The sequence below is a fragment of the Triticum urartu genome, chromosome 6A, assembly GCF_056163025.1.
Source record: "Triticum urartu cultivar PI428250 chromosome 6A, HENAU_Tu73, whole genome shotgun sequence".
NCBI classification, from domain to species: domain Eukaryota; kingdom Viridiplantae; phylum Streptophyta; class Magnoliopsida; order Poales; family Poaceae; genus Triticum; species Triticum urartu.
The window spans coordinates 33,050,585-33,064,439 of record NC_141878.1 but is presented as its reverse complement, the minus strand read 5'-3'; the positions used below and the strand labels follow the sequence as shown (position 1 = coordinate 33,064,439).

The 13,855-nt window shown below is 44.5% G+C and overlaps 1 long non-coding RNA gene across 4 annotated transcripts; it reads left to right on the top strand.

Moving 5' to 3' along the window:
- The first annotated feature begins 512 nt into the window (after positions 1–512).
- Positions 513–11,246, top strand: LOC147963555 (uncharacterized). 4 transcript variants are annotated; one of them, XR_015609196.1, is made up of 9 exons: positions 513–732; positions 835–1,974; positions 4,624–5,385; positions 5,512–5,715; positions 5,795–6,063; positions 9,411–9,511; positions 9,649–9,718; positions 9,917–9,979; positions 10,059–11,246. It is a non-coding gene; the product is annotated as an uncharacterized LOC147963555 (long non-coding RNA). The 4 variants fall into 4 exon arrangements; XR_015609195.1 differs by having other exon boundaries at positions 5,512–5,582; positions 5,836–6,063; positions 9,649–9,979; positions 10,059–11,245; XR_015609193.1 differs by having other exon boundaries at positions 9,649–9,979; positions 10,059–11,245.
- Positions 11,247–13,855: the final 2,609 nt, after the last annotated feature.

The following is a 13,855-nucleotide window of genomic DNA, read 5'->3' as shown; positions in this document are numbered from 1 at the left end:
CCCACGTTAGCGCATGGCCGCCTCGATCGAACCTGTCCGGCAGCCGCATCGGCTCGTTTGCAGTCACCAATACCGGGTCATACCACCCAGAGGAACTGCACGCCGCTGCCGGCGATGACCCACGTCACGCCGTCTCCACCAGGGCCGGCACCGACTTGCACGCCAGGCCACCGAAGGTCATGTACGCCACCGATACCGTAGGCTGCATCCAGCCACTCCAAGTGGCTTCGGTTCTGCCCAAAGTTTCAGATCGCGGGCGAAAACAGCGCGATCGCGGCGCTGTTGCCTGCTAGAGCCCTTCCCGCGAGGCAATCCCGTAGAAAACGCGATCTGCCGCTAACCGCGCGATCGCGCGCGAAACGGCGCTATTTAACTTCGTTGTCGCTGCAAAATCGCTGGCATGGGCCGAAAGAGTGAAACACAAGGGCCCAAAGGCCCAAAACAGACCAGAAACGGCCCAAATTTCGCGATGGTATATAAAACCTCCTCCAGAAAACCTAGATCGTGTCCCCCCATTCCCTTCTCTCCCTCCCACTAAAAAGTTTGCGACGGCTGCGCTGTTCTTCCCATCAGCGCCGACTGCTGCTTCGTTGGAATCCAGATTCGGTTGTGGGGGAGGTGGAAAGACGACCGGCGACGAAGGGCCTCTGGACGACGCCGCCTCTACGACCACGATGACATCTCAGTCTCACTCTCAAACGGTTCCAGCAGCCGGGGCAAGCACATCGCGAGGTACAAGATTCCTCTGATTCCTTAGCTCATTTGTAGAATATTCAGACTTGTTTGTTGATTCAGATTGTAGGCTCTGGGATTCATACTTGTTTGTTGATTCAGATTGTAGGCTCTGGGATTCAGAATGAATGGATCATTGGTGTGGTACCAAGTGGTGATGAAGAACAAGTTGAAGTTGAACTGCTGCAGATCTCAGATCTCTTCTATACTTGTTATGTTCAAATTTATATTGAGAATCCTCTGTTTTTTACTGAAAATACCCTGTTTTCTGAGAAAAACACGCACATGTATTAGTATAGATTTGTGATATACATGCATAAGTACTGTAGTCGCGAAATGGGTTAGCGGCCGCTATAGCCGGCGATAGCGGCTGTAGCGTTGGCATAGAGCCAGCCGCTAAATGCCTTAGCCCGCGATCTGAAACTTTGGTTCTGCCACAGTAGGCTGCTGGCGGCGGCGGCGGGCCGATGTCGCCCTTCCACATGTAGCTGTCTCGCGCGGGTCGTGTTCCCCAGTCCAGGACAGGCCCGTCGGGTTCACGCCGGGCCGCGTAGTTGCTTCGCAATCTCGGGGAGAGGAAGTTGCCTTCTGTGCCACACTGCCACCACTGGCGCTGTACCACGGGATTGGGATAGATGATACATATGACATGTGGGCCAATGTAGTCAGCCACAGTAACAAATGACCCGATCGGGAATGCCTTTTTCCCGGTGTGCCAAACTAATCCAGGGTTGAGGTTGACTGGGATATGTGAGTATAGGGTATCGACTTTAGGGATTGAGAAGTTACGGTTTGATCCCGATGAAGTATATGAATTCAAGGTTTATAATAGACTTCACTCCAGAAAGGATGAACCGGTCCAGAGCTCCTTCCTCCAATCCATTGCACTACCTCTCTTCCTGCTCCTTCCCTCCTTCTCACCCCATCCTATGTATTTTCAATTTGTTTGCTAAATAATACTCCATGGTGCTTGCACGCCCATGGATCTGGAAGTAGACATTTTAGTGCTTTTCCTATTCCATTATCTGCTCTTTATTTTTTTTGCTAAGGGTACTGTTTTTCTGCGTGGAGGATTAGGCTGGTTATATAGTCAGATTAAGAGTTCTGCTCTGAGACATACTGTGCTAAAGAACTAATTATTTTGTACTCGACCCCTCTGCGATGGGACTTTTCGTGGCAGTACATTCTTTGTGCCCTTGCCAGGAATATCTGACGTGCGTCATGACACAAGCAGTTTTTGAGGTAAATATTACTCTCTCTGGCTCAAAAAGCACTTAGATTTTATAAATTGATAGCTTATATCATTGTCCAAAGCTGCGAAGCACCATGCTCGATTGGTGGACTGCCGCTTGAGAACAAGCTTTTTACTCTCTCTGGCTGTGTGCGTTGTTTTTCTCTGGATTTTTTTTATATGTAGTCTGATTTATTCCTTTTTTTATGTTGCTTGGTACTGTATAAGCATAACCTGGCACACTAATCTGTCTTATTGTTAGAGTTTCTTTATGGATGGATTTGCTTGAGTTACTGGAATATATCTGCTCGATTCACTGCACTGTGTTTACATTCACACTGATCGTAGCTGCAACTTAAGATCTACTCCCTCCGGCCCACAAAACAAGACATTTTTGCAAGCTATCTTAGCTTGCAAAAACATCTTATATTATGCGACGGAGTGAGTAATTGGCCAGGATAATTCTGACGACCTAGCAAAGGGTGCAGTTTTTATTATTGTGCTAAAAATGCTGGTGCCATGCAAATTAGGCCAACGCGGTGGTCTTGAACTCAAGTGATCTTTGCTGGCATTACTCCCATCTACTTTTAAAATTAACTTTAATGATATTGATAGGTTAAGGGGTCATTCATCAGGAGAGGTGTTGGAGCGGAATCCCATGTGTAGCTATTGTTGCCCCATCAACTATGTAGTTGCCTCTTTTTGAACACTTTAGTTCCAGTGAGGATCTATTAGTAGTGCCAATCCATTTTAGAAACAACAACATTGATTAGTTTCTTAATTTTGTGTAATGTATTCACTTTAGGACCAGAAAACTGAACCTCGACACAATGACATACTTCACCGGCTTAATGTTTCGGAAAGTAGTGTCTACTCTCGGGTGTACTACACCCGGTTTTGTCCAAAAATAAGTGGCTACCCTCAAATGTTTGAGGTTCTTGCAAATTTCATTCAAAAATAACATCCCTTGAGCTCTCACGAAAAAAAAATCACTGCTCAAAGTTTTGTGCACTGTTTGAGCAGCGATTTTTTTTGTGGGAGCTCCTCGGATGTTATTTATGGATTAAATTTTTCTAGATTCTCTAACATTTGATAGAATTTGATGTCGCAATATTTCAGATTTTTTGGATATACTTCCTCCGTTTGGAATTACTTGTATCGGAAATGGATGTACCTAGTACTAAAATACGTCTAGATATATCCATTTCTGCGACAAGTAATACCGAACGGAAGGAGTAGTTTGGTAGCGTTTTCTGATCTTTTCGGCAACTTGTGTGTAGTACACCCGAGAGTAGAAAATCCACTCTCATTTCTTAACTATTCATACATTTGCAGCTATGTTTCACGTGCTCACTTCTACGTATAGGCAATTGCTTTAGAGTCGCTTAACACGGCCACTGTTGATTGGGCATATAAATGAGTGTAAAATTGAGAGCATCAAGCGTTGAGAATGGTTAGCATCTACATTTTTAGTAGATTGGATGTGTCTTGGTAGATTGGACAGACAAATGAGTGTAAAATTTATGAGCATGATAAGTGGTCCATGTAAATTTGAAAAAAGTTGTATGATGTACTACTAACTAATATCTGAACATGCCACTCTGAATTCTGAAATGACCAGATATGATCTTTTGTTTGTCATGTATGTTGTTACCGAGTATTGTAGTTAAGCGGGTTGTAGTAATCTTACCGAATAGTACTTCTTTAGCACGGCATTCAGTGCCATGTGTATCGTGGACGTCCTCTAGCTTTGAGATCGAGCAGAATCACTGATGCATCTGACACTTGAAGACTTTTAGGATCGTATCTCCACCATATGAAACCTTACGTGTACATGGACCGGCTCAGTTTACTCTCCCCTCCCTCCTCCCTTTGCAGTCACTAGATGATCTCTTGTTTTTGTACCATGGGACACCACTTCGGCTCTTGTTCGGTGTGAACATGTGATGCATATGCGCCTGGTTTTTGTGATCCCATTTTCTCCATCTGCAGAACACTTGGCCTGCATTTCGTATTCACACTACCATTCTGCTTTTTTCCAATCGCCTGTAGGTCTTCAACTTTGTCCATACCCTTCTCTTCCTCCAGGTGGCATTTCAAAAGTATAGATTTTGTATTTTTTTTTCTTTTGTCGGCCATTATTGCCATGCCGAGCATTTTTTTTCCTGGCCGGCACGATAGATGTGAACGCACGAGAGGGAGACAGCCAAAGCACGGCTGACCGGTACGAACTCATTAAATGTTGTTGTAAAAAAATTTCTCCATACCAAATCGCACAACATCACACCGCTGTTCCTCCCAATCTTCTTCATCGCCTAGCTTAGTCCATTGCTAACTCAGCCGCGCCCAATGAAACCACCTGGCCACCATGGCCGGCACACGGGAGGCGCCACCCACCGCCCGCCCCAGCCTCAAGCAAGCGTCGTCACCGGGTTCGTCCACAACTCGTACCACCACCACCTCTCCCCTCCTCCTCCTCTCCGCAACCATTTTTGCAATGCTTGCTTTAAGAAGCATCCTTACATTATCTACAGGCATTTAGGCACTGCCCCGTAAAAAGCTTGAAATTTAGTCTACGCAGATTTGCAAGTTTTCCCCCAATCGACCTAGTCTTGACAATACAGAACCTCACCCTCTTAAATTGTCCATCATATTCCTAGGGTATGGAGGGATCCGATCCGCGGATTATGGTTACTAGGGAAGATCTACAGATCTGCAATGCCAATCCAACGCTCACATCTAGGATTTCTCTCCAGAAGTTCTGTTGTATTGTTTCTCAGTTCGACCACCAGAAACGCGAGTTGGCAAAGGAAATTGATTTCAGTGGACTGCTGGAAATCAAAATATCTCACAAGACAAATCTAAAGTTCAGTTCATTCTTAATGGAGAGACTCGGCCCTTTAACCTGAAAGGTTGATCTTGGCATGGGAAGGGAGATTGAAATCACAGATCTAGATGTCCAACACATTTTTGCGTTGCCGAACGGCAGCAGGTTGATACCCCCAGGTCACACAGAAATTTCAGAGCCATGCATTGAGTTTACCAAGCCAGCATCCACATTCAGCTCTAGGGTGTTCATGGTCTCAAGGCCCTAGAATCTGTTCTACTGCTACCCCTTGGAGAGAACTCATCTCGTCTGCTGAGAGATTGCTTATGTTGTTTTCTCTATTGGGCACGTCTTAAACCCATCTGGAAAGCACGACTACACTAGCGTAGAATACTGGGCTGCGTTGGTCGTTCCATCGGAGATTAATTCATTCAACTGGTGCTGATATGTACTCGACAAAATATCTATCTCCAGCTCCTGCATTCCACAGAACATGTACCCAAGAATCAAGGTTTTCGATCGTGGAATGATCAAGAGGGCCATTCAAGCAGTAACACATAACGCATTTGGCGGCACGGCGTTCTTCGGTCCAAATGTAAGCAACCATGCTTTGGACACTTGTTTGTACACATGCCCTGTCTATTCCCTTTTTCGCATTATGTTCTTTCTAGTAACAACACATTTTTATATGCAACGAACCAACACTTTTTTTCTAATGCAGTGTCAATTAATCGGAGATGCACTGGAATGCAGCACCCGGCTAGCACTAGATGATGCCCCTGGACATGGCAGGTGTGCAATAAATCCTCAAACTATCCCATCCACTGTAGATCGTCTAGCAGAACCATTGTCACCAATCATTTTTGGCAACAGAGCTTGCCCAGCTGACTTTGCTAATCATATGCATAGGAAGTACCCTAACATGGTAAGCAATAGATCAAAATATCATTTATTTGATGAAACACTGTAGTATGCATTACCTTTTCATGCATTACCTTTTCTAGGTGAGCTCATGCTCAACCAGTGTTAGTCCACCTGTCGACAGAAACCTGGGTACAGTGTTAGTCCACCTGTCGAGTTGCCCTTGGCAGAGCAGAAGAGCAGACTAATTTCGTTCAAGCCGGGTGATTTCATACACAAGGCAAGTTTACCTCTTGGAACTGCACTTTCATATACCCCCGCCCGCCCTCCCCCGCACTCCTCTGCACAACACCTCCGCTCTCAGTCACAACTCCTGCCACCGTCGCTCAGAGAGAGGCACCAAGGGCTCAAGGTAAAAGTCACTTACTGTTTGTTGCGTCTCTTCTGTTATCGATTCTACTTTTGTGATGTCAGTACTTCAGGCCTTGCAAATGGGGAACGTGGTTTCTGCCGTGAAGAACTGGCAGGCCTCCGATCTCCAGAAGGGTCTGGTTTTCGCTTTCGCAGGTGTTATGTGGCCCTAATTATTAGGCTTGAATATCCAAGATTTCTCAGAGTCATGCATAACTTACCTTCTTTGCCCCCTCAACTATGATTAGCCTCCTCAACATTCTTCATCAAGCTCCGCCATTGACTGGCACGCATTCATCAACCACACGCCCCTCCTGATCAAAAATCAAAATGTATTTAGTAGAAACTTCTTTTATAAACGACCTAACGAGCTTTCACCCTGTTATGAAAAATTTCCCTAACTTGCTCACCACCATGCTCGCCAACTCCAGCAATGGACCCCGTGCACTGCCCAAGGACGGAGTCCTGCTTATTCAGGTTAAGCGCGTGAATATCTTGAGTTTCAATGTGGTAAAAATTTGTTTTTTTGTCACTTTCATATAACTTTTTTCTGCTGGAATCAACTAACCTCACAGATGAGCTCGTCATTAGCCGACCTATCTTGTTCTCTATTGGTTACAAATTTCTCTTTGACATCAGTCCATGCGCCGCCGCCTTTTTTTTGGCATGCAATGGCAAACTGATGAAATATCTGAATTGAAAATCTGGAACAAATCTACGATTTTTATAAATAACTAGAACTCACCTCTAATAGCCAGCTCAGCAACGCGCTTGTCTTGGGAGGACACATGGCTTGCATATTCGCCTCGCTCCTCTCCCCGTGCTTGACATCGTTTTCAAAAGAACTCAACCTCTATATATAGCCCAGCTAGAACGTCGAGGCTCTATTCAGATTCAAATTTTTACGAATTTGTGGAACAGTTCTAACCCACACATGTGCACACGCTCCTTTTTTTAACGCATTGCGAGCACACATGCACATTGGTTTTTCTCCACCCTTTAGTCAATGCATTATATGAACTTTTTTTTTGCGGGGGAATGCATTATATGAACTAAACGGACATAGCCAACCTTCATTGTTCGAACACATTGAATCAGAGGTGGTTAAAGTTTTGTCAGTCTCAACCACTCTGATGCACTCCACTACCATTGAAGTCAAACCCCACCCCGGCCATCTAGCTATAGGCATACGAGCCGCGTGGAGTTGCCTTCTCAACCCAGCCGATGGACGATGGCCGTACACGCATCCTCTGTCCGAAAGCCGTCGAGCCCGCTCTGTTTGGGCCGACCCAGCCCAGGCGGACGAAACATCAGAAACGCAGTCCAACCCAATGCGAGACAGATCGCAAGAACCGACTAAGCTGGCTCGTCCATCTCTGGTGGAAGCTGCTGCATGGAGTTGTGATTGGCTACTCGGTGTTACCTAAACTGTTTTCGCCAAAAAAACGCATATCGTTACCCATGGAGTTGTGATTGGCTACTCGGTGTTCGAAGCAAGAAACAAGCTGCTATGAAACTGCTAACCTTTCACCCCGTCGTCGCCAATGAACTCCATTAGCTTGCAGAACGAGGGCTGCCCCGTTGTGTGGAGGCGGGGGAAGAAAGTGGTACTGTGTTGCAGCCCTGCTGCCGGCACACATGTTTCAACCACATTTTTCGTAACCTAAAAGCACGAACTGTTCAGTCCCGACTATTGCGTCCATGCGCGCGCCAGCTGGCCCTTGATCAGCGCCCTCGTCGGCTAGTAACCTGTGCACGTACAAGCAAAACGCAGGAACATATAATACCCCAGCCACTCAACTGTTCTGCCATCGATGGACACCGGCTCACATTCGAGGAGACAGCACTGTTTCGTTCATCACGCGTCTTGAGTAGGGCTTGACACGAGCCGAGCCGAGCCGAACCGAGTTCAGCCCGAGCCTGGCTTTGGCTCGCCTAAAGCGAGCCAAACTCGGCTGGATGAATGAGCCTGTTTCTGGAGGCTCGGCTCGGTCCAGCCCGATCAGCTCGCTATGTGTGTGTATACCTGTGTAGTATGTGTGCTTGCGCACATCCGTAAGTAGCAGCCAGAGGAGGGCAAGGACGGGAGTGAGCCAGGTAGGTCATACCTGCTTGTGCCTCCAAGTGAGCGACGAACGGCGGCATCCAACGCGGCGACAAATGCTGGGGACGGCAACAGAAGCTTGGCTAGGCACCATGTGAGTGGGGAACGGCGGCGTCCAACGCGGCGACGAAAGGGCATGTTCGTCGTCGGTCCGGAGAGCGAGCCTTCCAGTGTCGGGCGCGGCGAGGACGACGCCGGCATCGGGCGCGACAACGAGAAGGACGGCTTCAGGTGGTGGCGAGAGCGGCAGAAACCCTAGCGGCATGGGGGAATTTTGTGAGGAGAGGACCGAGAAGGCCGGCGTCGGGTAGTCGAGGCAATGCTTCGTAGTGGGCTTGGGCTACTCGCGTTGGCTGCTGTCTTTACACTGGGCTGCAAATTCCTATAAAAAACGAATTGGGCTTTGAAACGAGCCACCGAGATGGACCGAGCGAAAACAGGCTCGGCTCGCTCGCCAGACGGGCCGAAAGTTGCAGCTCGGCTCGGCCTATCTTTTTATCGGGCCGAGCCAAAAAGCTCGCTCGAGCGTCCAGCCCTAGTCTTGAGCCATGTATATACATCTGTGCCGAGCTCGTACAACATACTGTGGCAGGCACAATTTATTGCCCACCCGCACTTACGTCAGAATAACGATCTTAGCGCTTCAACGAGTGATAGAGATAAGGTGCACCAAAGAAGCCGTGTGCAGAAAATCCACTTCGTAATCTTACACTTTATATGGATGGTGTGCAAGTTAAAGGTCTGAAAGTTATTGTGCTGAACTCTTATACGTAGGTCAGGTTAAAGATCCCATGTTAGTTTGCTTGGTTTATGTTCAGAAGGGACAGTACAATATTGTTTAAGTCAAGTATTTATATATTCTGATTACTGCTTTATTATTTATCAACCGAGGCATCATTGTTGTGTGCACTTCTTACTGAAGATGATCCTAGTGTTATTTGTTTGAGAAAAGAAAGAGATGGCCCGACCTCGATGTGCACTTATTAATTGAGTCGGGCTTTATATCATCATATCTGCACACACACAACTTTTTCTATAATTATTCACCGGCATAGTCTCTTGTTATTAGATGATGAACTTATGTTATTATTCCAAGGATTTAAATCTATCCACCTTCTCATGGCCCACTACTCCAGTATATGTGTATATTACACGTTAACACAGAGAATAGTATGATGGCCTTTTAACTGTTTAGTGAGCCTGTTATCAGTTAACCGACTGCTCCTCCTTCTGGTTTATGGCAGGGCTTAATGGTAGCGCTGGTTCTCTCATACTCGCCATCCTCACTGCATCTGTCACTTTCAGTGCCATCTCTGTTTCCCTCCACTATGCCCCCAAGGCCAAGGTTTGCACCTTTATCATTTCAGTTGTCTTTTGGATAGCTCCTTTTTTTCATTCTTGACAAAGTACAGATAATTTTATTTATTTGGATACGCTAGGTGCCTAGATGGTTATTAACAAGCAGAAATCTCGATTTTTCAGGTACGCACATACAACAGGGGTTGCGATGAAAGATGTCTTTCCATCTAGCTCCTTTACTGGTCTGTACCAGGTGATGAAGATGGCATGCCTCTATTTGATTAAAACAACTGGTTAATACCTAGAGCTGCATTTTCAACATTGCATTTCAAAATTAAATGAGGAACCATTTTTTGTTTGCAATCTTGAGGTTTATAGTCTGAATCAAAACTTTAAAGCAAGAAGTAGGCTTATACTTGAGGTTTGTGTTTTTTTTAACTTTGAGGAGCAGAGGAGAACAAGTCCATGCTAGAACCAGCCAAGGCACCGTCACACTGATAGTCAAACCACCAAGGTACCAAAATGAATCGTGTATTGACTTCTCCAATTTTTCATGTTCTTTGGCTACAACACTTAATTATCATGACGACCAGGAGTTGAGGGCTGAACCTTGTGCTTCGCATGGTGGAAGCAATCGAAAAAGATTGAGGTTGCTTGTTCCTAGGAGGTTACCATCGAGACACACGGGCCATCGATCACATGTTTTTTAAATGCGTCTTTAGAGAATAAGATGTCAGATTATGTTTCTTATAAATGTTTTACTTCCTTGACAATAACTCATTCGGTTGTCTTTTGTATATGATATAATATATTCCATTGTTATCATCTTTTTTTATAGTTCCTCCAATGTGCCAACTATAGTTTTTTGGATGAACCAACTATCCATGCTATCTTTGTAAGAAAATCAGAAGATTTTGAGCAATAGCTATGTATTTATATGACAATGATCATAGATCCTTTTAGACAAGTATTGTCTTTCTTAACATGTGTAAAGTCGCTCAAGGTGATTGTAATGTCATTCAGATATACACCAGGTTCTCTTTGATCCAAAATGCAATGAAGATAATAAAATGATGTTTACAAACTACAGTTGATATTATATACTTATCTATAATTTAGTACCCCTAAAGTTATTGGAGAAATGCAATGCGCTTCAAGTAAGTCTTGGTCTAAACCTCCAAGTGTGAATTGGTACTTGCCACTGCTTTTGTCGTGACGGCAGATATATGATCATTGATGTTAATAAATGTTGTTACAAGTTCCATAGCCTAAGTGGCTGCTTAAATCTATCTGTACCAAGAAAGAAAAACCTTATAAAAACACTAATGGTGCACATTTTGAAAGACAATTATTTCTTAGTTTTTCTTGCTTAAATCTATCTGTCTTGAAAGTTCTTTTTGAATTAATATTACTCCATACTATGCATTTTATTCCTTATGTGAAAATATCAATATGCATGTACAACATTACCGGGTTATGCTCAAGGTCAGAACTTCAAGTAAGTAGCACTAAATGATGTTTCATCAAAGTTAAAGAGAATTTTCATTATGTCCCATACGTTACATGTATGTTTGGTTGCATGCTAATTATACTACATGAGCTAATTTCTGCTCAGGTGCAAATAGTATAGATCAGTATATATAAACATTATAAAAGGTGGATTATACTAACCTCGGCAGTACACTAAACAGGAAACAGAAAAGATATGTTTATACTTGCAAAATAATTGTACTTCCTAACGAATGCCAAATTGTTTCAAGTTTCAATCATTCTGTTTTATAGTTTGATTGTAAAATCAAGTGTAACTAGGATGTCAAGATGTTACTATTATTTTGTATTAGGATTTATAGAGCCTGAGCATGCGCATGCATCAGGTTTGAAGCATCCATCCATCATAAATTTCAACTATTGTCCTTAAAAACCATGATCAAAAGAGACATGTGACATCAATAAATCAATGTTTGAGTAAAATGCACAGAACCACCATATTCGTGTCACAATTAGCATAACACCGCCAATTTACGATTCGTGAGATTTTGCACCGAGCCAAATTTCTGACAGTGGCAAAAAACATTGAGCTACTTTCTGAGCATGTTTTGACGTGGCTGATCCCTTGTGCGCCAACAATGGTGACGCCACGACGTTGACGGCCGTTCACTCCTCTATCCAAAGCGATTGGGCCGAGCGCTCCCTTAGTCACTCCCCTCTCTCACTCTCCCTCTCCTCTCTCTCGCGTGGCATGATGGCGATGGGTTTTGTCCACTAGTAGAAAACAGGGCTTTGGTCCAGGCTGGGTCAGCCCATTAGTCCCGGTTCAGTCCGGAACCGGGACCAATATGGGCATTGGTCCCGGTTCGTGAGCCCAGGGGGCCGGCCGGGCCACGTGGGCCATTGGTCCCGGTTCATCTGGACCTTTTGGTCCCGGTTGGTGGGACGAACCGGGACCAATGGGCCTCGCTCCTGGCCCACCACCATTGGTCCCGGTTGGTGGCTTGAACCGGGACCAAACACTACAAGAAATATGTCAACTTATGACCACCACTATTGGTCACTGAAAGGTCACAAATTTCCATTTATGACCTTTTTGTGACCAAAAACATAAGGTCAAAAGCTGGGCGTCGTAAACTGACTATAGCGACCTTTCTTCTGGAATGGTCGCAAACGTTTATGACCAAAATAAGTCCACTGTGGCGTTTTGGTCACTAGCAACCTCCCCAGGCCACGTAGGCATCCAGCGTGGCAAGCTGATGTGGCACAAGATTCAGCCCGGTCCAATTTAGTTTTCTACATGGGCCTAGCCCATTAATTCAGCCTTTCTATATTTTTTTCTATCAATTTTTGGTCGACTTCATGGGCCTGGCCCAACATTGCAGCCTTTTTTATTATTGGGCCTTGGCCTTTTCGTCTAAATAATTATAATTTCCTTTTTTTATTAAATGGGTCCACCAATCAGATGGGTCCCAGTTGTCAGGTTTGGGAGGTTTGGGTCTGGTAAGTGAGTCCCATCTATCAGGCTCATATTCTTCATATTTCAACTAGTATTTAACTTGGTAGACAAAAGCACACATAATACTTCAAATAAGAGCAACCAGATCACGTTGCCAATACATATGACCATGTGTAATACAGTACTTTACAAGATCTACATGTGTAACGAGCTCTACAAGTGTGATACAATACTGCTTTACAAGAAAATGACGACATGCCGGACTCGCTGGACAACCATAGTCAAGGCTGGGAACAAACTAAACGGCAACATGGCTTCCTCTGTCAGGGCTGCCGATGCTGCTCCTTCCCCGCCGCCGCCGCACAGGTGAATTTCCTGCACAAGTGAAATTGGACTGAATCTATAAACTTGTTTATACTCCTGGACTGTGTTTGGAATGAATTTGGAGTACAAGGAAACCAAAACAATATCTGGACTGTGTTTGGACTAAATTTGGAGTACTCCTGGACTAAATTTGGACTGAATTTAACTGAAACAATGATCAGGACAATGAACAGTACACAAAACATTATAGTCCAGAACCATATGTGACGGACGGTACCCCAACATTACACAAAGGATGGTCAATGATCAAGACTAGTGTGCAATGATATATACCTTTGGTGACCGGGCTAGAATAATGGACCATAGCCTGAGGATCACGACGTTCGTCGTCTTGACGTACTCGTGCACCTTCTTCATGATGTGTTGTGCCTCCACTATACTCTCCATCGTCATCTTGTCCGAGGACTTGTCGATGATAACCTCTGAGCATATCTCACCTATCTTTCTCTGCTTGGCCCGGACCATCGCGCCCACCGCTAGTAGCAAGGATGCTGCCAGTGCATAACCGACCCACTCGCTGCAATAGAAAAGATGAAACTTGCATATTATTCCAAGTCCCATTTTCAACTTGAGTACACACAAATATGTAACCAGGATTCAATGAAAATGATGCTTATAATCTTAATGATGCACTAAGCAGACTAACGGAAATATATATGGGAGGTATTCAGAAACATGTTTAATGGAAATATCCAGCTTGGAGATATTCAGAAGCATGATACTCATAAGCATGCTGAATTAATCACATTTTTGTTCTAAAAAATGGAGAGAATAGATGTGCCTCATGAGTAATCCTATGAGATAACTAGAAGAAAAACAGTGAAGGGAATCTGTAGTATAATTCGTTCGGAACAATACTCAAGCCAGTCAGGTTAAGCAACATATGCATGAGTTTCATCTTTAGGATTAATAGAACAGGACAGATAAATTAATGTTTTTCTGAAACTATAAGAGACATAGCAGCACACATAATGTAACTATTCAAGTTTTCAACTATAAGAGACTATAGACTGTCAAATAAAGAACATCAGTTATAGAACTCTGTATCAGGTAGGCAGT